The sequence below is a fragment of the Hoplias malabaricus genome, chromosome 5 (genome assembly GCF_029633855.1).
Source record: "Hoplias malabaricus isolate fHopMal1 chromosome 5, fHopMal1.hap1, whole genome shotgun sequence".
NCBI lineage: Eukaryota > Metazoa > Chordata > Actinopteri > Characiformes > Erythrinidae > Hoplias > Hoplias malabaricus.
Window position 1 is genome coordinate 1,214,020 of NC_089804.1, and position 24,797 is coordinate 1,238,816.

Below are 24,797 nucleotides of genomic sequence, written 5' to 3' on the forward strand. Positions count from 1 at the left end.
GAAATAGAAATGGAAAGCGTTAGCAAATTTCTCCCTCTATACTGCAATTTTAGAGTGTAAAGTACAAGGCAACAAGCCTAAGCTGAACACCCATGATCTCAGATACCACAGATTACAGTGCATCAAAAATGGAAAATTTTACTGTGCAAAAACAAAAAACTTTTCTGTAAACCCTGTCCAGAACAGGTTTCATCTTCTCTGTGAGATGGAGTTTGTACTGAAAAGTACAGACTGAAATTACATTGATAGTATATGTTTTCAATCTAAGGCATCTATTAAATAACTCATTAAACCACTAATTTTCACACAGTGATTAACTAATAATCTTACCTCAGTTTCTCCAGTTTACAGTGAGGACTCTTCAGTCCAGTACAGAGCTGCTCCACTCCTGAATCCTGCAGCACTTTATTATTACTCAGATCCAGTTCTCTCAGACTTGAGGAGTTAGAGCTCAGAACTATGGCCAGAGCTTCACAGCTTTTCTCAGTGAGATAACTACCATATAACCTGGAATAGAAATTATGTTATATCAGAACACTGCTATCACACACTCACTCACACACACACAGCTCTACAAGGGAGGGCTGATTATTAATAGATTTGTGTTAGAGAAATTACACCATACTGGGTGTAGAAACTGTTATTTAAGAACATACCTCATGCACTACACATGGATTAGAGAGATAAATGTGGGATGGCACCAAATAAACACATCAATCTATGTACATAAATGTCTTCTCAGGGACAGATTTGTTCATATTATTGGCACTTACATTTAAGAATGTGAACTGTCAAGATAGTCAAATCCAATCTCAGCAAGAATATTAAAATAAAATAAAACACAAAAACCAACATTTACACACAGAGTGCAGTAAACATTTAGGACTGTAAATACTCACTCTGCTCTTCTGGATGCTTTAACCACTGGCAGCAGCTTCAGGAGACATTCCTCTGATGGATCATATTTACTCAGGTCAAACACATCCAGATGTCCTTCTGAGTTCAGCAGCAAAAACACCAGAGCTGACCACTGAGCAGGAGAGAGATTGAGACCTCTTAGTTGTACCCATTCTCCTCTGTTCAGGTATTCCTGCACTTCCTGCACTAGAGAGCGATCGTGCAATTCATTCAGACAATAGAACAGATTGATGGACGTCTCTGGAGAGGGGTTCTCCCTGATCTTCTCCTTGATGTACTGCACTGTCTCCTCTGTGCTGTGAGATCTGATTCCTGTCTGAGTCAGTATTCCTTGTAAGAGAGTCTGATTGGACTCCAGTGAGAGACCCAGAAGGAACCGGAGGAAAAGGTCCAGGTGTCAATTCTCACTCTGTAAGGCCTTGTCCACTGCAGACTTCAGGAACTCTGACATGGTGGAGGCTCTGAAGATCACAGAGAGATCAGTGGAACTAGAACTAACTGTTCTGGGGGACTTTCTGAAGATATTAAAGAGCCCAGGTTTCACCTCATTTCTGTTTTTCGAGGTGAAGTAGAGCAATGCGTATAAAGCAGCCAGAAACTCCTGGACACTCAGGTGGACAAAGCTGAACATCTTCCTAAGGTGTAGCCCAAGCTCCTGTCTGAAGATCTGGGTACAAACTCCTGAGTACACTGACACTTCTCTGACATCAATGCCACACTCTCTCAGGTCGTCCTCGTAGAAGATCAGATTGCCTTTCTCCAGCTGTTGGAACGCCAGTTTTCCCAGAGCCAGGACACTCTCTCTAGTTTTCTGAAGATCAACCTCCTGTTTTCCCTGGTACTTTTGTTCCTTATGTTTAATCTGAAAGATCAGGAAGTGTGTGAACATTTGAGTCAGAGTCTTGGGGGTTTCTCCACCCTCTGCTCCACCCAAGACTCTCTCTAGAACCGTGGCTGAGATCCAGCAGAAGACTGGGATATGGCACATGATGTAGAGGCTTCTGGGTGACTTGATGTGGGAGATGATTTGATTGGCCAGACTCTGGTCACTGATCCTCTTCCTGAAGTACTCCTCTTTCTGAGGGTCACTGAACCCTTGTACCTCTGTTACCTGGTCAACACACTCAGGAGGGATCTGATTGGCTGCCGCTGGTCGAGAGGTGATCCAGAGTAGAGCAGAGGGAAGCAGATTCCCCTTGATGAGGTTTGTCAGCAGCACATCCACTGAGGCTGACTGTGTCACATCCCACAATCCCTCATTCTTCTGGAAGTCCAGAGGAAGTTGACACTCATCCAGACCATCCAGTATGAACAGGACTTTGGAAGAGTCACTGTCTATTGATTTTAATTCTTTTATTCTGCGGAAAAACTAATGAAGAAGCTCCATCAGACTGAGCCTTTTCTCCTTCATCAGGTTCAGCTCTCTGAAAGGAAGTGGAAATATGAAGAGGACGTCCTGGTTTTCTTTTCCTTCGGCCCAGTCCAGAATTAACTTCTGCACAGAGATTGATTTTCCAATTCCAGCCATTCCTTTAGTCAGCACAGTTCTGATGTCTTTATCTTTAAAGAGCTGGCTGCATTTGATGGGTTTCTCTTGTACTGCTGGTCTCCTGGACACTGTCTCAATCTGTCTGACCTCATGTTCAGTATTGACCTCTCTACCCCCTCCCTCTGTGATGTACAGATCTGTGTAGATCTCATTCAGAAGAGCTGATGTTCCATGCTGTGGGAGTCCTTCATGAACTTTCTTATAGCTTTTTATTAAGTCTTGTTTATACACAGCAACTGATTCTGATAAAGAAGCAGATAACAATTATATTAATGTTTTGGCACAAAAGAGAAAAAATCTCAATCCTATGGAAGACTTAAGATAAAGATAAGATACAGGAATTTGCTCAATATTTGTAAAACAGATGTTTTACAAATGTAACCCTAACGCAAGATTTTGTAAAGCGTAGTTCCATTAATGGGCATTGAACACATGTTACTGCTGTAAAATAATGGACCAGTGGATTCTAGGACTTATTTCTTGTTATGGTGCTATGAAAAATGTATAAGCAATAAAGTGTCTTGCGTCTAGTATTGATCTCACGTTTCCTGTTGATAATGCTAAATTAAATTTGGCCAAAAGGTGCAGTAAGAATTAATTAAGATAAAGGCCAGTGTTGACTATAAAAAATCTTACCAGAATTGAGTGCAGAGACACCAGGAGAGCATTCAGTCTGAAGTGCAGTGTAACTGGGAACAACCTCCCCCAGAGGCCTACCTGGAACAATCAGTTTACAGTCTGTATGAATATAAATACCTGTTGTTCTAGTTAAGGAGAATAAAGGACTATTATTTTTTTTTCAAGAATACAGACAGGAACTTCATATGAATCATATACACCTTAATTGATGCAAGAGCCTTAAAACTATGAGTTTTTTCATAAAACTTGCCTTTAAACTTTCAATAAACTCTGCACTGTCCACAAACTCGGCACTGTCCACAAACTCAGCATTGTCCACAAACTTGCCATTGTCCACAAACTCAGCACTGTACACAAACTCGGCACTGTCCACAAACTTGGCACTGTCCACAAACTCGGCACTGTCCACAAACTCGGCACTGTCCACAAACTTGGCACTGTCCACAAACTCAGCATTGTCCACAAACTCGCCATTGTCCACAAACTCACCACTGTCCACAAACTCTGCACTGTCCACAAACTCGGCACTGTCCACAAACTCGGCACTGTCCACAAACTCAGCATTGTCCAAAACTTGCCATTGTCCACAAACTCAGCACTGTACCCAAACTCGGCACTGTCCACAAACTCAGCATTGTCTACAAACTTGCCATTGTCCACAAACTCAGCACTGTACACAAATTCGGCACTGTCCACAAACTTGGCACTGTCCACAAACTCAGCATTGTCCACAAACTCGCCATTGTCCACAAACTCGCCATTGTCCACAAACTCACCACTGTCCACAAATTCTGCACTGTCTACAAACTCGGCACTGTCCACAAACTCAGCACTGTCCACAAACTTGCCATTGTCCACAAACTCAGCACTGTACACAAACTTGGCATTATCCACAAACTTGCCATTATTCACAAACTCAGCACTGTACACAAACTTGGCATTGTCCACAAACTTGCCATTGTCCACAAACTCAGCACTGTACACAAACTTAGCATTGTCCACAAACTTGCCATTGTCCACAAACTCAGCACTGTACACAAACTCGGTCAAGCGCTGTCAGTGCAAAATGGCAGAGTGCAATACTCTGAAAATTCAATGCAAAACACATTTAACAGAGAAAAACACAAGACAGGAACGAACAATAAATAATATGTTTTTTTTTAAACTGAAAGTCTGGACTACATTCTGAACTGCAGTTGGTGTTTTTTATTAGTATATACATTTGATCAGGTAATACAGTTAACATAATATTTTCTATTTTATTTTTAACATTAAAGCAGTGGGTCAGTCACCTATTTCTGTTAGTGTAGTTTTAGGAGCTCAGTTCAATTAATAGATCAATTAATTTACACACACAAATGAAGTTAAATAACATCTCTCACCTATGTTCATGTAAAGGTTTACTGAGCCGTGAATGTTGGTTCCACTGAAACAAGGAGCACAGATATTTCCTCCTGTTTCAGCTACTATTGTATTCTGGACAGAACCAGGTTGATGTGGACTGTTCATTTTCAAACTGAAATGGCATTGAATATCAAATCACAAAAAAATGATGGTAGTTTAAATTACTGCAATTAATTACATTCTACACAGTTCTCTCACCTCTGGTCTGTCTCTGTGTGCTCGTCTCCAGAGGAACTCATACTGGAGCTCAGATCTGTAACACTCACCTGCAGAGAAGCAATGCTGTACAAACGTTTACTGGCCTCCAAAGTTCATTTAGACTTAAGAAAGAGGCTCACTGCACTCTTCTTTATTCAGTCCAGCTCAGATTCACACAGTCACTGTGTCTCTCTCTTGAATCCACTCCTCACCCCTATTTCCACTAAACTGAGGGGCTTATTTTCATTCAGACCGGTCTGAACAGGTTTAGCTTCCTGGGGAGGAAGGGCAGTGCTTCATAAACACACAATAGAAATGTAAAGCTAGAAGAGGAAGTTTCATGTTTAGTTTCAGCTTCCTTTTTTACAGCTCTGATCCTGATGGAGGATTTAAAGCTCATATTTTTTTATTGAGATTTGTCCAACTGTATCTCTCCCAGTCTCCCAGGTTAATACGAGTTTAATTAACACAGCCACACTGCTACAAGTCCATTTACAATATTCACTATTGAAAATAAACTCACAAACAGGAGTTTAAGTCAGAGTATATAAAAACAGGATGTGAAGCAGGAATTTTTCATCTCTAGTGGCTCTCATTTCCCTGAGGAATAAATAGGATCAACACCGTTATGTAAGCTAAAAGGCTGTGTTGTAGGAAAACAGGAAGTTACATGTAAGTTGTGAAGAGCTTTACAGAAATCTGTCAATTTTCCCCAAATTAATGAGAGCAACTGAATATTCTGACAGTTCTATATACTGCCTTCATGGATGAACCTCTTTATTGCCCTGTAGTGTCTGCAGAGTTGTAGAACAGCCTTTGGGCCTGAGTGAGAGAATGGGTGACTGAGTGACCCTGTGGTCACACACATGTGTGGAGGGTTTGTGGTCAGGATGGAGGGGAGCATAGGCAGCTAATGCTTAATGAGATGATTTGGTGATGTTTAATAAACTGTGTTGTTTTATGTATGTCCATCCTTGAAATATTATTGGAATTGGTCCTGTAGGGCTTATTATTGCCTGATCGCTAGAATTTTCAGTGACTGCAGTTATATACTTTATGTCAGGTCTAAACAAAAAAGAAATTTCAAATTCTAACTCTCTAATCATATTTGTCTTCCTTAAACACAGAGTGTGTCCTTAAACCCCTCCAATCCATCTGCAAACATTATGCTGACAAGGGAAAATAAGATAACAGAAATATGTATAGCATAAGATGCCAGTTAGGGAGTGTCTGGGTTTTGAGCAATGAGACATAATGTAATAATAACCAAATGGTAAACGTGAAAGTTGGTGTACGTGACAAAGGTCCTATATATACTGTATACAAATGCAGACACAGTATAACACAACAGATGGCTCAGCAATTACAACTGCAGCAACCAACACAATACAGCCACAGATTCAGACACAAGCCGTTCCGGCTCAGGCAAAGTATGATGAGCAAGCTAAACAAGGCAGAGGGAGCTGATGAAGAGACTGAGACAACACTACTGTTTCCTCATCCACCATCCCCAGAGACACTCAAAAAAATTACAAAGCAGAGTATGAGATCCAAAGCTAGAAAGAAAGAAGTTGCACCATTGGTAATTGGAATTTAGGGAAAATCAGTGTTGGTTCTGACAGCATGACTAGTGCACATGTACCTGACTAATTGGAATGAAGGGTTGACCTTAAACACTCTCCATTACCACATCGCCAGAATATGTCAGCTTGTGGCCTCTGTTGAGTCACTAGGTGCATATAGCGTGGTGGATAGAGATTATGCAAATTTTGCAGAGTGGCTTTATGATCTGAGTCCTGCCAGAATACCCTCTGGGAGTTAGGACAAGTTTTCCACTCAGGATGTCCTTCAATATATGTATTAGACTTCTCTAAACTATCCAGAGATCTTACTTCTCTAATTTAACCCAACGGTCTCTCTTGGGTCATGTCCTGAGTACATCATGTAATAAGCACTTTAAGGTCATAAGTTTAAGCACAATATATTCTACACTTTAATCAATCTTAATATATGATAGTTATTACAAAGTATATTGGGTTATCATCATTATTAGGAATTATAGTGTTACTTTGCGTTTTCCCATCACATTCCTCCCTTTTTATGATTAATAAACATGAAATATGAAAAAATTTAATGATATATCAATGTAATAAAATGCTTATGAATTGATTAAATTATTTACTCATCCTCCCCAGTGGAATCGTGGTCCAGGGCATACATTGGCTGAGGCATTTCAAGAGGAAACTCATCCAGAGGATGGAAATGTGTAGAGATTTATTTATTGTGAAAAGTTTTTTCAGAATAGCCCTTAAATGATGACATCACAGAAAATTTAACACATGCTGAAAATACCAAAGAAATTATTATTTTTACAGCAAATTAAGAATATTGTTACATAACTGAATCATTCCTTTGCAATTATGATAATACAATATTACCATATTTGGGTACAAATAATGAAATCTCATAAATGTATCAATAAATGTATGATCAACTGCCCTCAGTTTGGAGTAACACAACAGTATAGGCATTTTTCAAATTACAACAAACTGATTACATTTAAGAAAGATTAGTTAGGATGCAATATATAGAGAGAGCACTCCAGCTTTTTCTTTAATTAGCATCTCCACATGTACAGCATCCATTCCATTCAAGTGTTTGTTGAATGCCTGCACAGACACACCTCATTCTACTTTATGAGATGCTCATTAGGTGATCACCTGAACAAAATCCTATTCTATTGTGCAACAGTATAAAAAACATGGCTGCTGTCATCACTATTCACTTGTTATAGAACCAGCTGGATGGGAAAAGCAGTGCTTGGACTGCCTAAAAATTAAATTCAGTCAGAATACAACTATAGACAATGACAAACTAGTGGAAAAGAAATGTCCTTAATGAGGAAAAAAGGGTTTGATCATAGCTTTACTGGCAGAGGGATGCAGTGAGCATCAGGTTGCTTTCATCTTGAAAATTTAAAAAACTGCAGTTCATAAGAACAGGGTCAAGCAGCAAACAGATGGGACAACAAAGCTACAGACCAGCAAAGGTCAAAAACCACTCTCTACTGACCATAATGACTGCCACCTCATTTGAATGTAACTAAATAACTGTAAGCTGATGTCTATAAAAAGAAGGGCAAGCAGCAGCTGGGGTGAACTGCACAGAGAGAACGGTTCGAAACAGTCTTCTGGATGCAGGGCTGAAGTGGTGTAAAGCTGGAAAAAAGCCCTTCATCAATGAGAAGCAAAGAAGAGCCAGAGTGAAGTTTTCAAAAAATCATAAAGATTGGACTGTAGAGGACTGGAGTAAGGTCATCTTCTGTGATGAGTGCAATTTTCAGCTTTGTCCAACACCTGCTCATGTAATGGTTAGATGGAGACCTGGAGAAGCCTACAAGCCAGAATGTTTCACACTCTCTGTGAAATTGGTGCAGGATCGGTGATGATCTGGAGGCTGGAATCAGGCAGATTTGCCATTGTAAAGGACACACGAATCAAGCCACTTCCAAAACTGACCTGGAAGAAAGCTTGCTTCCTTCTGCTCTGACAATGTTCCCCATTGGCTTGATTACAAGCCATGATTGTATGTTAACATAATGTAATATTCAGACTATAGGTAATGGTAGTACAGCATTCCTAAGCCAAATGCACACAACTAAAATCTAGAATATATACAGATGCTGGTCATAAAATGTATAAGTTTATTTATTTCAGTAATTCCATTCAAAAAGTGAAACTTGTATATTATACTCATTCATTACACGCAGACTGATATATTTCAAGTGTGTTTATGTCTTTTAATTTGATTATTATAACTGACAACTAATGAAACCCCAAATTCATTATCTCAGAAAATTTGAATATTGTGAAAAGGTTCAATATTGAAAACACCTGGTGCCACACTCTAATCAGTGAATTAACTCAAAACACCTGCAAAGGCCTTTAAATGGTCTCTCAGTCTAGTTCTGTAGGCTACACAATCATGCTACACAACACACAATTCTACACAATTAACTGCTGACTTGACAGTTGTCCAAAAGATGACCACTGACACCTTACACAAGCAGAGCAAGACACAAAAGGTCATTGTAAAGAGGTTGGCTGTTCACAGAGCTCTGTGTCCAAGCACATTATTAGAGAGGCAAAGGGAAGGAAAAAATGTGGTGGAAAACAGTGCACAAGCAATAGGGATAATCGCACCCTGGAGAGGATTGTGAAACAAAACCCATTCAAAAATGTGGGGGAGATTCACAAAGACTGGACTGCAGCTGGAGTCAGTCAAGAACCACCACCACACAGACCTATGCAAGACATGAGTTTCAGCTTCGCATTCCTTGTGTCAAGCCACTCTTGAACAAGAGACAGCGTCAGAAGCTGCTGAGTGGTCCAAAGTTATGTTCTCTGATGAAAGTAAATTTTGCATTTCCTTTGGAAATCAAGGTCCCAGAGTCTGGAGGAAGAGAGGAGAGGCACAGAATCCACGTTGCTTGAGGTCCAGTGAAAATCTATGGGGTACTGTGAAGAGGAATATGCAATACTACAGACCCAACAATGCAGAGGAGCTGAAGACCACTATTAGAGCAACCTGGGCTCTCATAACACCTGAGCAGTGCCACAGACTGATTGACTCCATGCCACACCGCACTGCTGCAGTAATTCACGCAAAAGGAGCCCCTACTATATATTAAGTGTGGTACATGCTCATCCTTTTCATGTTAATACTTTTCAGTTGGCCAGCGTTTCTAAAAATCCATTTTTTGTATCGGTCTTCATTAGTTGTCAGTTATAATAATCAAATTAAAAGAAATAAACAATTGAAATATATCAGTCTGTGTGTAATGAATGAGTATAATATACAAGTTTCACTTTTTGAATGGAATTACTGAAATAAATCAACTTTTTCACAATATTCTAGTTTTATGACCAGCACCTGTAAGTATCCATCTCCAATTTCTGCCATGTGGAGGTGCTGAAGGTTCATGAACAAAATGTCATTTAAAAGACATTTTCAGTATTGGTCCTGTTTTTCTAATATGAATTCTTCTTAGACAAGCATATATCATCTGCAAGCTGAAGAATTTAGATTAATTAATAAGCTGTAATCCTCTGTGTTAGAGTTTATAATCTGTAAAGCAGAGAACAGGAGAAAATATTCAAACATGAACTCACACTCATCACTCATAACATATCATACCTATATTATTAAAACAGAAAAACCCAGAAGCACACATGCAAGTAAAATTTAACACATTTGCACACACATACACAACAAACATGGGTAACGCTTTATAATACATCTTAACGTGTACTTAACCCGGCACTTACTGCGTATCTCCACACGATTTACAATGTATGTTCCCATGTTTTAAAGTGTATTTAATGGGTACTTACAGTGTACCTTCCCATAACTCCCTTACAATTCAGTGCATCGAAAATACATGTTTTTACAAGTACGTCCCTGACACGTAATGCATCTTCTCACATTGTAAAGTGTATTTACAGCTGTGGAAGACTTCTCACCCAAAGACAAATATATATGTATTCATAAAACAGTAATAAGACATGCAAAGATTTATAAAAGTTTTTATTCAATAATAATATTCAAAGAAACCACAAAGTAAATGTTGTTCTCTCCTTCTTACACCATTAATAAGGGAAACAATGGGGAGCAGGCTGGATTATGTAGCTCCTCACAGTTCTCTGCTTCTTACACCGTAAGTACATGGAAACAATGGGACTAACAGATATTAATTTGCAAGTAAAGAAGTATTAATTTGCAATTTTTTGTGAATGTTTTTTGTTTGTTATAATTTCTGTGTGTGTGTGTATGTGTGTGTCTTTCTCTCTGTATATCATTGAATCATTTATTTTCCAACCTGCAATACTGTATTTTCAGCAATAAATGATGTGCAGCTCTGGCCTCAGCTCTAACTGTCTGAGAAAACTTGATCTGAATAAATATCTGCAGGATTAAGCAGTGGAGCTGCTCTCTGCTGCACTGGAGAATCCACAATGTAAACTAAAGAAACTGAAGTAAGTATCATTGTGTAGATATAAGTGGTTTAATGAAAACTTTATAGACTGCTCCATACGAATCCATTTTACTACACTGTAATTTCAGTCTGTGACTGTTCATCACACTCTACCTTCAGTTACAGAAGTCATCTTTCCCACATATTTACAGATTGCACTGCTGATTAATCACATAATATGTCATCTACAAACAGCAACTGGAAACATTAATTCAGAAGATAATGTTGGAGTTAACTTAATATTCTGATGGTTATTTAGATTTCATATTCATTTTTAGAATGTAAATACGATTTTCATAATACAGTAGTAATGCTGTAATATCGTAATTAGTTGCATTTTCCCACACATTAACTGTCCATTTGCTAGCTGTTATGGTCAGGTGCAGTGTGATGTACAGATACAAAATCGATTCCAAATGAGGCATCTATAAACTCATTAAAAAATATAAATTGTTATAATGTGCAATTAAATAGGTTAAATGTCACTTGGATTTGAATACATTAGAGAAATTCATATTGATATCCATTGTTGTGATGAAGGTTAGAGGGAAGATGGATTTAAATTCATTGTCAGTTAAATAGTCTTTAACGCACAAAAAGGCCCAACAATGATTTTCACTTTCTCTGAAAGCTGAGGATAGTCAAAATGCCACAACAACGTCTCAGCAACTTCTACAGAACCACTGTGAAGAGCATCCTGTCAAGTTCTATCATGGTCTGGTACAGCAAAGCTACTGCTGCTAAACACAAGACTCAGCAGTGTGGTTAAATCAGCCCAGCGCATCACTGCAGTTGCCTTCTCAACCACACAGGAAATTTACAAGATATCTGAGGGAAACCAACAACTCTTTTGACCCCACACAACCCAGCCACTTCCTGGTTCAACCGCTTCTGCTGCCCCCACCCAAGACACAGGTATGAGAACATCTGAAGCAGAACGAACACATTCAGTAACAGTCAAATTGTTCACACCAGCAAACACTATTCAGAACATAAACACACACTGAAATAGAGTGACTGAAATAAACCTCTACCAATCCAATTCAGTTATGAGGTGATGTTGTGTGTTTGGGTAGGGGGCACTAAGCTGGAGAGCTGCAGTTCTCGGTTTAATTATTGTGTTTCTCCAGATGAAGGTCAGTGTCCTGCAGGCAGAAAATTATTCTTAGAGTCACTGCCATTTTGCCTGTTTCACTGATCACTGAAATCTCTTCTGATGTCCCAGCAACAATGGTGTTATTGTGGTAATCTGAAGCTGGACAACAGAGACATTAGTGTGGAAAATAAATTCTGAGCTGTAAAAAATACTCTAACTCACAGAGGAGTATCAGTGGTAAGATATGCAAAATCCTTCCTCTGTTCTCTCCCAGGCCAGCTCTTTTACCTTTTAATTAACTACTTTACTTTTGAGGCAGAATTATGATTGTGGTAAATATTTCTTATAGATGTGTTAAGAAGTTGTACCCACAATTTATAACCCAGAGGGGCTCCGTTTTTCTCAGTACAAGTGGGCACGCCAGGATCAGAGTCAAGTTCAATAATCAGAGACACCATGTGGGGAAGGAATTAAGGGAAGGATTTTGTGTCAGTTTCATTGGCCTGGGCCCTGGAGTAGTGCCCTTGCTGAATGACGTACTCTAAAATTAAGAGGTATGTGGATAAAGGGAATTAAGATGCATGATTACCATAAAACAATTAATCTCAAATGTAAGAACAAAGTAAAAGTCAGCTTAATGATTAATGATTTGAACCAGAAGGAAAAGTATTTATTGTTGAGAAAAAAAAATTAAAGCTGAAGAACAATTTTGTTTAAAATAAAATAAATAATAATAATAATAATTTGTTGGTGGTTCAACATGAGGTGTTAATGATTTTTTTAGAACAGGAAACATGTCATTTGTCAGCTGCCTGCTGGTCACTTGTTGCTTTAACTGCTGAATGTTACTACTCAGTGTTACACAGTTCTAAAGCCTGCTCCTTACACACAGGATGATGGAGAGCCTCATGATTTTCTGACAGCCATCTCTCAGGTCTGATCCTTGAGACCTGTTTTAAAGGATATTCCAGTTCCCAACGCTGATCTTAATTTGTTTGTTGATGGGTTAGCATCACACGACACTTGTGGAAAGAACCAGGTTGGTTTGGCTGCTGTGTCCCTGCGTGAGTGTTTGTGTTCTGGCAGGTTGCCAGGTTCACCCTCAGCTCAAGCAGCTGAATCTGTGGCTCTAACAGAGGCCTGTAAACAGGCTGAGGGTAAGAGTGCAAATATTTGGCTTAGTCCTGTGTTCATGATTTTTTAAATGTTGTGGTAATACAGGACGTTTCTTACATTCACAGGTGATCACACATTGATCATAATTTACTGGTGGCTTTATTGAAAGCAATCCTTTTGCCCAAAGCTGTTGCTGTGATTAAGTGTGAGGCTCACATTTAAGACACTTCAAAGATTGTTAGGGGCAATGCCCTCACAAACACAGTAGTCAAGTCTGCTGCTCAAAATGACCCATCGTTTCCTCTCTTACAGGAAGTGTGTGTTCCAGTCCGTCTCTCTCACTGAACTCACCTCTCAGTCCTCAGATGTGTACTGCTTGACATAAAGATGGTTGTGTTTTCAAAACGGAGTGTGACAGGCCTTAGATGGACCATGTCTGTCCTCTGTGTGTTTTTAAATTTTCAATTTTCATTCAGAAATATTGTGAGAAGTGCCTTATTTGCGTCCAGCATAATGCAGCCTGAGGGATTAAAGTAACACCAGGGGCACATCCTCCACCCAATGAGCTATTTGAACATTTACAGATGAACATTGTGTGAGGGAAAGAAGTATTGTTTGGTGATAGTGGACATTCCAAATGGGAGGAATGTACTAGAAAGCAAGATGTCCAGGCTGTAGCAAGAGTCACCTTATTCCCTACTGGGGTATTCCCTGACACATTGGCTGTGACAATGGTCTACTCTCCATTAGTACAGCACTCACTCAGCTCAAGGAGAAATTTTATTATCATTTTATCCACAAAGTGTAGGTTCAGTGGAAAGAGGAAATGCAACAATCAAAAACAAACTACAGAAACAGGGCTCAGTTGGGTGCAGGGGCTGCCACTGTTCTTAATGTATATGCACATGCGAAACAGAACCAGAACTGGTTTAACCCCATTTGAAATATTGTTTGGCAGGCCACCAGTATGGGGTTTGGATCCACCAGACCACGTGGACGACGTGGGACTTTTGGAAGACCACATGCTGTCCTATTGTAAGAAATTACTAACGATCTTATGCTCTGTTCACTCAGAGGCAGCAGCAGCTTTGCCTAAACCATTGGAGGGGAAGTTATACTCTCTGAAACCAGGAGACTGGGTGGTGATAAGAGATCACAGGCCTAACCATTGGAAGAAACAACGGTTGTTAGTGCCCTTCCAAGTCCTGTTGACTACGGAAACTGCAGTGAAGGTCGAGGGACACGCACCTTGGATCCACGTGACGCACTGCAAGAAGGCACCAACCTTACAGAGGGACGACAGCGACACCGTGAAGCAAGAATCAATGTTTTCCAACTGTTAATCTTTATCTTTTGGCTGATGTTGTTGGCACCAGCATTGACTGGGTCATTTCAAGGTTCAGGTTATCCCAGCGACGCCATACGATCAGGTATAAATCTTTGGCATCAAAAGGCTAAATGTGCTGTTACAACAGCCACAAATTCATCATGTTAGGTGTCACGCCTTCGTCTCGTCCTGTCAGTCTGTTGTCCCCGCCATGTGCTTTATTCGCACATGGCTATGTTTTGTTTATATCCTTGTCTCCTCCTCGTCCGTGTCATGTGTTACCCGTCCTCGTTATCTGTCCAGGTGTATCTCGTTTGTGTGAGTATTTAAGCCCTCTTGTGTCACGTCCTGTTTGTCGTACATTTCTCATTTCAGTTCTCATGTCTAGTCGGTCGTGTTTTCGAGTCTGTCCGTCTGTCTCCACAGTTTCTCCGTGTTTGTTTCCCTAGTCGTTGTTTCGTGTCGTAGTTTCTTTTCCTCTCTCGTTCTTTCGTTTTCTCTTTAGTCTGTCAGTCCCGTTTGCCCTGTTTAGCTCCCCTTGTTTAGTTTAGCCTGGTTAGCTCCCTGTTTGTTTTCGTTTTGTTAAAGTCTCTGTTTTGTTGTTTTCCTTTATTAAAAAGCTGTGTTTTAGCGAGTGCGTCCGCCTCCCTCAATCCGCCCCTCGCTCCTGACAGAATGTACGACCACCAGGACGCAGCTAGCACAGACAGTTACTCTCGGAGACTAGGAGAAGTCCAAGCGTCCATAATTCGTGCAATGGTAGCCTCTAGGACTTCAGAGGAGCCGAATTATGGACAGAAGGACTGCTACAGCGGGAGTTGCCGGCTCCAGCTCCTGCCTGGTGCTATTCCGATTCCTAAACCTGAGGAGTCGACTCGTGAATCGAGTAGTTGCGCCAGCGGGAGTCGAAGGAGTCGGCGGAAGAAGCGTGCTGGAGTTCCCCCCTCGCTGGAGGATTACCCCCTCAGGTCCGGGGAAATTTTTGGGGGGGCGTTAAGGGTAGGGGCTGTTAGCCTCACCTCCGGAGCTCTGAGGTCTGAGGCTAACAGGGGCGCACCTCGAGGTGATCTAATGGGTGCGCCAGTGAAACCCCCTAAACCCTTTACAGCTCCAGTGCGAGCGCGGCGCGCGCCTCTCCTGTCTTCGTGAGCGCGACGCGCGCCTCTCCTGTCTTCGTGAGCGCGACGCGCGCCTCTCCAGTCTTCGTGGACGACGACGCAGATTCCTCTGCCTCCGTGGACGTCGTCGCACGTTCCCCAGTCTTCGTGGACGACGTCGCAGACTCCTCTGCCTCCGTGGACGTCGTCGCACGTTCCCCAGTCTTCGTGGACGACGGCGCAGACTCCTCTGCCTCCGTGGACGTCGTCGCACGTTCCCCAGTCTTCGTGGACGACGGCGCAGATTCCTCTGCCTCCGTGGACGTCGTCGCACTGTCTCCTGCCTCCTTGGACGTCGTCGCAGGCCCCCCTGCCTCCTTGGACGTCGTCGCAGGCCCCCCTGCCTCCTTGGACGTCGTCGCAGGCCCCCCTGCCTCCTTGGACGTCGTCGCAGGCCCCCCTGCCTCCTTGGACGTCGTCGCAGGCCCCCCTGCCTCCGTGGACGACGTCGGAGGTTCCCCTGCCTCCGTGGACGACGTCGCAGGGCTTCCTGTCCCGGTGATGGCGGCACCCGCCGCTCCTGTCCCGGTGATGGCGGCACCCGCCGCTCCTGTCTCGGTGATGGCGGCACCCGCCGCTCCTGTCTCGGTGATGGCGGCACCCGCCGCTCCTGTCTCGGTGATGGCGGCACCCGCCGCTCCTGTCTCGGTGATGGCGGCACCCGCCGCTCCAGTCCCCGTGATGGCGGCACCCGCCGCTCCAGTCCCCGTGATGGCGGCACCCGCCGCTCCAGTGCCCGTGATGGCGGCACCCGCCGCTCCAGTCCCCGTGATGGCGGCACCCGCCGCTCCAGTCCCCGTGATGGCGGCACCCGCCGCTCCAGTCCCCGTGATGGCGGCACCCGCCGCTCCAGTGCCCGTGATGGCGGCACCCGCCGCTCCTGTGTCCGTGACGGCGGCGGCGCCCGCCGCTCCTGTGTCCGTGACTACAGCGGCGCCCGCCGCTCCTGTCCCCGTGACTGTGGCTACGGCCTCTCCTGTCCCCGTGACTGTGGCTACGGCCTCTCCTGTCCATGTCCGTAGGACGGCCCGAAGGACTTCAGGGCCGATCCCCAGAACTGTGCCCAGGCTGGTTCCTCAGACTGCCACACAGACATTAGCCAGTCCTGGGCACCGCCCTGTTATTTTGGTTCCCTTGTCTGTCCCTGTCCTGGTTCCCATCTCTGTTCTTGTCCCTGTACCCGTGTCTGCCTTTGTGTCTGTCCCGGTCCCTGTCACTGTGTTCGTGTCTGTCCCCCTGAATGTCTTGGTCCCTGTTCCCCTACCTAGCCCTGTCCAGTCCCCTGTGAGCCCTGTCCAGTCCCCTGTGAGCCCTGTCCAGTCCCCTGTCAGCCCTGTCCAGTCTATGTTTCAAACCCCTGTCCAGTCTCAAGTCTCGTCACCTGTCCAGTCACCGTTTCAACCCTCTGTCCTGTCTCCATTCCAGTCCCCTGTCCTGTCACCTGCCCAAGTCCAGTCTCCTGTGAGTCATGTCCAGTCCCCGTTTCAACCCTTTGTCCGGTCTCATGTTCAGTCCCCTGTTAGTCATGTCAAGTCTCCGTATCCGTCCCATGTTCAGTCCCCTGTCTTGTCTCCAGTCCAGTCTCCCGTCAATTCCCATGTGTCAACTCCTGTCCTGTCCAGTCCGTTCTCGTCTCTTGTTGCCCCCCTTTGTCAGTCTCCTGTCATGTCCCATGTCCCGTCTCATATATTCGGTCCTGTCGTGTCCCCAGCTCCTGTGTCGGTTCCCGTCCTGTCCTGAGTCCTGTCTCCTGTTGGTTTGTTGTCCTGTCTTGTTTTTCGTGCCCTCTCCTGCGCCAGCTCCTGGGGGGTTTAGGAGTACGCGCCCGGGAGTTGCGCGTTCTTGGGGGGGGCATCTGTCACGCCTTCGTCTCGTCCTGTCAGTCTGTTGTCCCCGCCATGTGCTTTATTCGCACATGGCTATGTTTTGTTTATATCCTTGTCTCCTCCTCGTCCGTGTCATGTGTTACCCGTCCTCGTTATCTGTCCAGGTGTATCTCGTTTGTGTGAGTATTTAAGCCCTCTTGTGTCACGTCCTGTTTGTCGTACATTTCTCATTTCAGTTCTCATGTCTAGTCGGTCGTGTTTTCGAGTCTGTCCGTCTGTCTCCACAGTTTCTCCGTGTTTGTTTCCCTAGTCGTTGTTTCGTGTCGTAGTTTCTTTTCCTCTCTCGTTCTTTCGTTTTCTCCTTAGTCTGTCAGTCCCGTTTGCCCTGTTTAGCTCCCCTTGTTTAGTTTAGCCTGGTTAGCTCCCTGTTTGTTTTCGTTTTGTTAAAGTCTCTGTTTTGTTGTTTTCCTTTATTAAAAAGCTGTGTTTTAGCGAGTGCGTCCGCCTCCCTCAATCCGCCCCTCGCTCCTGACATTAGGTGTAATATGGGTACTCGTGATGTTCCGATTATCATGCCGTATCCTATGGGTCTTACACAAGAAATGCGTGTCAAAAGAAAAAAAACAAAAAAAAAACACACAAAACGTGTATCCGCTTGTGCCCCTGCGCGATAGAAGTGGGACATTTTCCAGGGCGTTGCTCCAACATGTGGGTGGTTGATCAAAATCAAGGGGTGTTTCAACTGGGGTCTGATTACGCAGCTACATCTCAGAACGTGTATACTCTCTATCCCCCACGTTAAACAAACTTGGTGACTCAACGGAGACCAAGGGCTGACATATTTTGGCGATGTGGTAATTGAAGTCGTCTTAGATCGACCCTTCCTTCAAAACGTGCACTAGTCATGTTGGCAGAGCCGACACTTATTTTTCCTAGATTCAAATTGTCTGACCTACTGACCACAAAGGTAATTCACAGAGCCAAGAGAGAGTTAATGGGGGACCGTTTGCTTTACTTAGATGCAATAGGCATTCCACGTGGGGTCCCCGATGAATTCAAAGTGCGAGACCCTATAGCAGCAGGGTTTGAGTCTATTGTCGTACGGGTAACGGTCAACAAAAATGTGGATTAGATAAATTTCATATGGTATAATCAACAGCGTCTGGCTAATGTGACTCGTGATAAACTGAGAATTCTGGGGGAACATTTGAATTACACTTCACAAATGACATATCAAAACCGAATTGCCCTAGATATGATTTTGGCTGAAAAGGGAGGAGTATGTCACATGTTCGGTGATCACTGCTGCACTTTCATTTCTAATCACACAGCAGCAAACGGGTCGTTCACTAAGGCTATGGAAGAGTTAACAACTTTCACTGAGGAGTTGTATGAATTTTCAGGTATAAATAATGACTGGATGGCATGGTTTGATTTCTATTTTGGCAAATGGGGAGCATTGGGGCTGAAACTGGCTGTCGTGGTGGTCATTTCTCTATTAGTAATAGCACTAATCGGATGTAGGGCGGCACGGTGGTGCAGCAGGTAGTGTCGCAGTCACACAGCTCCAGGGGCCTGGAGGTTGTGGGTTCGATACCCACTCCGGGTGACTGTCTGTGAGGAGTTGGTGTAATCTCCCCGTGTCCGAGTGGGTTTCCTCCGAGTGCTCCGGTTTCCTCCCACAATCCAAAAACACACGTTGGTAGGTGGATTGGCGACTCAAAAAGTGTCCGTAGGTGTGAGTGAATGTGAGTCTGTGTTGCCCTGTGAAGGACTGGCGCCCCCTCCAGGGTGTATTCCCGCCTTGCGCCCAATGATTCCAGGTAGGCTCTGGACCCACCACGACCCTGAACTGGATAAGCTGTTACAGATAATGAATGAATGAATGAACTAATCAGATGTTGTATTATTCCCTGTATCAGAAGTTTGATCATCAAAACTATTGAGCGTTCTGTTACATTCAGTATGGTGAGTGCAGACGTGTACATGGAGCTTCACCCTGCAGTCCCTGGTCACGAGCGCAATCCGCTGGATGAAATGTCTCTTGAAATGCCCCCCGCCAATCTGTGCCTCATTGGAGCATGACTCCTCAACACTGATTTCAAGTTGATTTTATGGTTTTAAGTAATCATTTGACATGTAATCATTCAGTACTCAGTATGTTCACCTTTTCACTGCATGAGTTATGATGCCTAGACTGAAAGCTTAGCGAGCCTATGGTTGATGTTATCATTTGCATTTTCTTTTAACAATATTATGATTAAAGTTCACATGCATTGATGTTTTTTAAATCATAAAAAGGGAGGAATGCAGATTAACACCAATGAGTAATGATTAATGATGACTAATGACAGTGTATTCAGGGAGTAACTGTATTAATTAGTCTTGATTAAAACTTACTAGATTATGTAGGCCTTAGTGTGTCTGTGACCTGAAGGGAGTTATTACATTGTGATACTGTGACCCAGGAGACTGCAGATTGTGGGAAGAGGAAAGTGCTGCTGAGATTAGAAGGGGAGACTAGATAGAGTGGAAGTTGTCAGTCAACAAACTGAATAACTGTTGAACAAACTGTTCAATAAAGGAGAGACTGGAGAGAATGCTTGACTCTGTGTCTTTGAGGGAGACAGAGAGAGGGAGACAGAGAAAGAGAGAGGTATAGAGAATGAACAGAGAGAGAGAGAGAGATGTGAGAAGACATAGAAAGAGAACGTGTGTAAATGTATTAATGATTCATATTTTAGATGGATAGGCACCCATATGTGTGTGAGTGTGTGTGTGTGTGTACCTTGTCGGCCAGGTAGAGCATGTGTGTGTCCGGGTCATAGAAAGGGAAGAGAATTCCAGAACCTCCATCAACATCCTCCTCCAACAGAGGCTCAGAGAGATCCTCCTACAGCGCACACACACACACACACTTGGAGTACTACAGGAACTACACACCTGTGAAAACACCTCCAACACCATCTAACAACCACCTGGAATACTTTAGTGTCTGGTAGTTCTACAAACCGGATTCCAAAAAAGTTGGGACACTAAACAAATTGTGAATAAAAACTTAATGCAATGATGTGGAGGTGCCAACATCTAATATTTTATTCAGAATAGAACACAATCACAGATCAAAAGTTTAAACTGAGAGAATGTATCATTTTAAGGGAAAAATATGTTGTTTCAAAATTTCATGGCATCAACAAATCCCAAAAAAGGTGGGACAAGGCCATTTTTTACCACTGTGTGGCATCCCCCCTTCTTCTTACAACACTCCACAGACGTCTGGGGACAGAGGAGACCAGTTTCTCAAGTTTAGAAATAGGAATGCTCTCCCATTCATGTCTAATACAGGCCTCTAACTGTTCAATCGTCTTGGTGTTCCATAAAGAACTCCAAATCGTGACTCATCTGACCACAGAACAGTCTTCCATTTTGCCACACTCCATTTTAAAAGACCCCTGGCCCAGTGCAAATGTCTGAGCTTGCTTAGAAATGGCTTCCTCTTTGCACTGCAGAGTTTCAGCTGACGACGGCGGATGGCACGGTGGATTGTGTTCACTGACAATGCTTTCTGGAAGTATTCCTGAGCCCATTCTGTTATTTCCTTGGCAGTGGCGTTCCTGTTTGAGGTGCAGTGACGTTTAAGGGCCCGGAGATCACGAGCATCCAGTAGAGTTTTACGGCCTTGACCCTTACGCACAGCAATTGTTCCAGATTCTCTGAATCTTTTGATGATGTTATTTTGATGATGGAATTGGTGATCCTCTCACCATCTTGGCTTCAGAGAGACACTGACACTCTGAGAAGCTCTTTTTATCCCAATCATGTTGTCAATTGACCTAATTAGTGTTAATTGGTCTTCCAGCTGTTCGTTATATGCTCGATTTCCTTTTTCCAGCCACTTATTGCTACTTGTCCCAACTTTTTTGGGATTTGTTGACACTGTGAAATTCTGAATCAACATATTTTTCCTTTAAAATGTTACATTTACTCAGATTAAACTTTTGATCTGTCGTCTATGTTCTATTACGAATAAAATATTGACATTTGCCATCTCCACATCATTGCATTCAGTTTTTATTCACAACTTGTTTAGTGTCCCAACTTTTTTGGAATCTGGTTTGTAGATGTGTGTGTGTATGTATATCACCCTCGTGTGTGTATGTATATCACCCGTGTGTGTCTGTGTGTGTTTTGTGTGTGTGTTTCTGTGTATGTGTGTGTTTTTGTGTGTGTGTGTGTGTGTGTGTTTCTGTGTGTGTGTGTGTGTGTGTGTGTGTGTGTGTGTGTTTCTGTGTGTGTGTGTGTGTGTGTTTTTGTGTGTGTGTTTACCGGGTCCCAGAGGGCGAACTGTCTCTGGTTCCAGTGAGAGTTGCTGGTTGTTAGCAGCAGGTTGAGGTCAGTCAGGAACAACGCCTTACAGGCTTTATGAGACTGACCACTGTACTCCTACAGAGAGAGAGAGAGAGAGAGAGAGAGAGAGAGAGAGAGATACTAGCTATACACACACACACTTACAGGCTTTATGAGACTGACCACTGTACTCCTACAGAGAGAGAGAGAGAGAGAGAGAGAGAGAGAGATACTAGCTATACACACACACACTTACAGGCTTTATGAGACTGACCACTGTACTCCAACAGAGAGAGAGAGAGAGAGAGAGATACTAGCTATACACACACACACTTACAGGCTTTATGAGACTGACCACTGTACTCCTACAGAGAGAGAGAGAGAGAGAGAGAGAGAGATACTAGCTATACACACACACACTTACAGGCTTTATGAGACTGACCACTGTACTTCTACAGAGAGAGAGAGCGAGAGAGAGAGAGAGAGAGAGAGAGAGATACTAGCTATACACACACACACTTACAGGCTTTTTGAGACTGACCACTGTACTCCAACAGAGAGAGAGAGAGAGAGAGAGAGAGAGAGAGATACTAGCTATACACACACACACTTACAGGCTTTATGAGACTGACCACTGTACTCCTACAGAGAGAGAGAGAGAGAGAGAGAAAGACAAATACAGAGAGAGAGAGAGAGAGACTTTTTTACTTTTTAACACAGATTTATTATAAATCAGTCCATGTTTCAAAAATGTACAATAATAAATATCATAATTAATTAATCAAAAAGGTTAAATAAATAAATAAATAAATAAATGTGTAAAAAAGTGCACAAATTAAAACACTGCAACAGTAAAAAACAGAAACCATTTTAAATGAAATCAGGTGCAAATAAGAGTTCCCCTTCCTCCACTGAGCAGACTGCGTCCCCACAACACCACTCTGACTCCAACGAGTCCAAGTCATTCACGCTTTTATAAAAGTTCAAATCAATCTTTATTCTCGCTCTGATTAGCCTCGTGAAAGTCTGCACGGCGTCACAGTCCTCATCCAGTGTGACTTTGTTCTTCCTGCTCAAGTAAACAGCGAGTTTAGCTCGACCACGGACAAAGTTCATTCACTGGCGTTTGTGCTTCTGTCTTCGGACGTATTTAACCCCGATGATAAACAGCTGTGGTGTAAAAGTAACATTAAAACGTATAAAAACATTCTGTAAAACAGTGAAAAGAGGACGGAGCCTAAAACAATGTGTAAAAGCATGAAACACTGTCTCTCTTTGTGCACAGAATGGACATTCGTGTGAAACTCCAGGATTTAAAACAGAGATAAAAGAGTTCACTGAAACAATGCCATGGAGAATTCTCCATTGAAGGTCAGCAGTTTTTTTGGCTAAAGGTGGTTTGTATAAGACCCTCCACTCTGGCTTTGTGTCATTACCCAACACTAACTCCCTGCGCCACGGAGAGTCAGTTCTACCATCCAGATTTTTCTTGTTCAGGGCTTTTACACAAGCTTTGTATAAGAGTTTTCCACTAGCCTCCCCCATGACTACGCTGGTCTCCCCCTTACACTCCAGGAGCGAGCCCCCACAGTCGCCCAAGTTTGGAGCGATGGTGCACGTAGGGAACGGTCCCTTCTTCTCCGGCTCAGTTCCAGTGGTGGAGTTGTTCAGGAGAAACCAGACCTCGGCAGTGAGGGCTGATCTCCACCTCTGTAAGAGTTGAAAGACCACACGTAGTGATCTCATTCCCAGCCGTGCAGCTAAAGTCTCCCCGTCAGTGAGTCCTGGACCAGCCGACTCCACCAGACGTCTCAGCTTCGTAATTCCTGACAGGATCAGGACTCTGGATAAATCATTGGAGGTATGGTTAAAAATATCTAGCCGAGCTCCATGAACAAGAGGTTCTTCTAATAACCAGTAAAGAGACGAGCAGTTCTCTCGGCGCAAAGTAAAAAACTCCCATATTTTAAAAAGGCTCTTGTAAAATGTTGGTATTCTGTTAAGAACTAGTTGTTCTATGTGTTTACTAGAAACAGGGCCCTATCCAGGCCTAGACCCCCCACTGTCTGTAGAACTTTACTGACAGGTTCTCTCCAGACTATGTCCTCAGGGCCAGAAAGGAGTCTCTCAATAAACTGCAGCCTGTAAGCAGCAGTTCTACTGGCCAGATGGATCAGCCCCTGTCCACCCTCATCCTTAGGCAAGTGAAGGACTGGTAACCAGTGCAGACCGTCCCAAAAAAAGTCCACCAGTACCACCTGGATATCTGCAAGTAGATTTGGGGGTGGGTCCACACAGGCCAGTTTGTGCCAGAGTGAGGATGCAACCAGGTTGTTAATGATCAGTACCCGTCCCCTATATGACATTTTAGGTAGCAGCCATTTCCACTTCATTAACCGTCCCTTTACTCTTTCAAGAACCCCCTCCCAGTTCTTGTTCATGAACTCTCTGTCTCCTAGGTACACTCCTAGATACTTAAACCCCCCTTTTTCCACACCAGTCCATCAGGAAGCCTGGGCTCTGTACCTCCCCACTCTCCGACTAAAAAAGCCTCACTCTGGCCCCAGTTAGTTTTAGCAGAGGATTAAACCTGGAAGTCATTTAAAATATTAATTAAAACATTCACCTCTGTCTGTGAGCTGACCAAGACTACAAGATCGTCAGCATACGCAGACACACAGAACGAGGTGCTGCAGTCAGGGATCCTAAAACCAGTGATCTGTTCTCTGATTTTACATAAAAGAGGTTCTATAGCAATACTGTAGAGGAACCCGGACAGAGAGCAGCCTTGTCTAATGCCCCTGTGTACTTTAAAAGGGGTGCACAAACCACCGTTAACCTTGGGTACACTCTCAATGTCACTGTACAACACCTTGATCATGGCCATGAAACCAGGGTTGAACCCAAGGCTCTCCATGACTTTCCACAGATACCAGTGTTCAGCCCGGTCCAATGCCTTTTCCTGGTCCAGAAATAGGAACCCAGTTTTCAGCCCCAATAGTCCGGAGACGTCCAAAAGTGCTCGAATTAGATGTACATTATCAAAGATAGACCTGCCAGGTACACAGTACGTCTGATCATGATGAATGACCTGCTCCATCACCTTTCCCAGCCTCGCAGCTAATGCTTTTGAGAGCAGTTTATAGTCAGTACACAACAGAGAAATCAGCCAGTTCTTCAGGTCAG

The 24,797-nt window shown here is 43.4% G+C and overlaps 1 pseudogene; it reads right to left on the reverse strand.

The window, feature by feature from the left end:
* The window catches only part of LOC136696364 (uncharacterized), a 35,828-nt pseudogene extending 30,903 nt beyond the window's left edge, over positions 1-4,925 (reverse strand).
* Between the last annotated feature and the right edge of the window lie 19,872 nt (positions 4,926-24,797).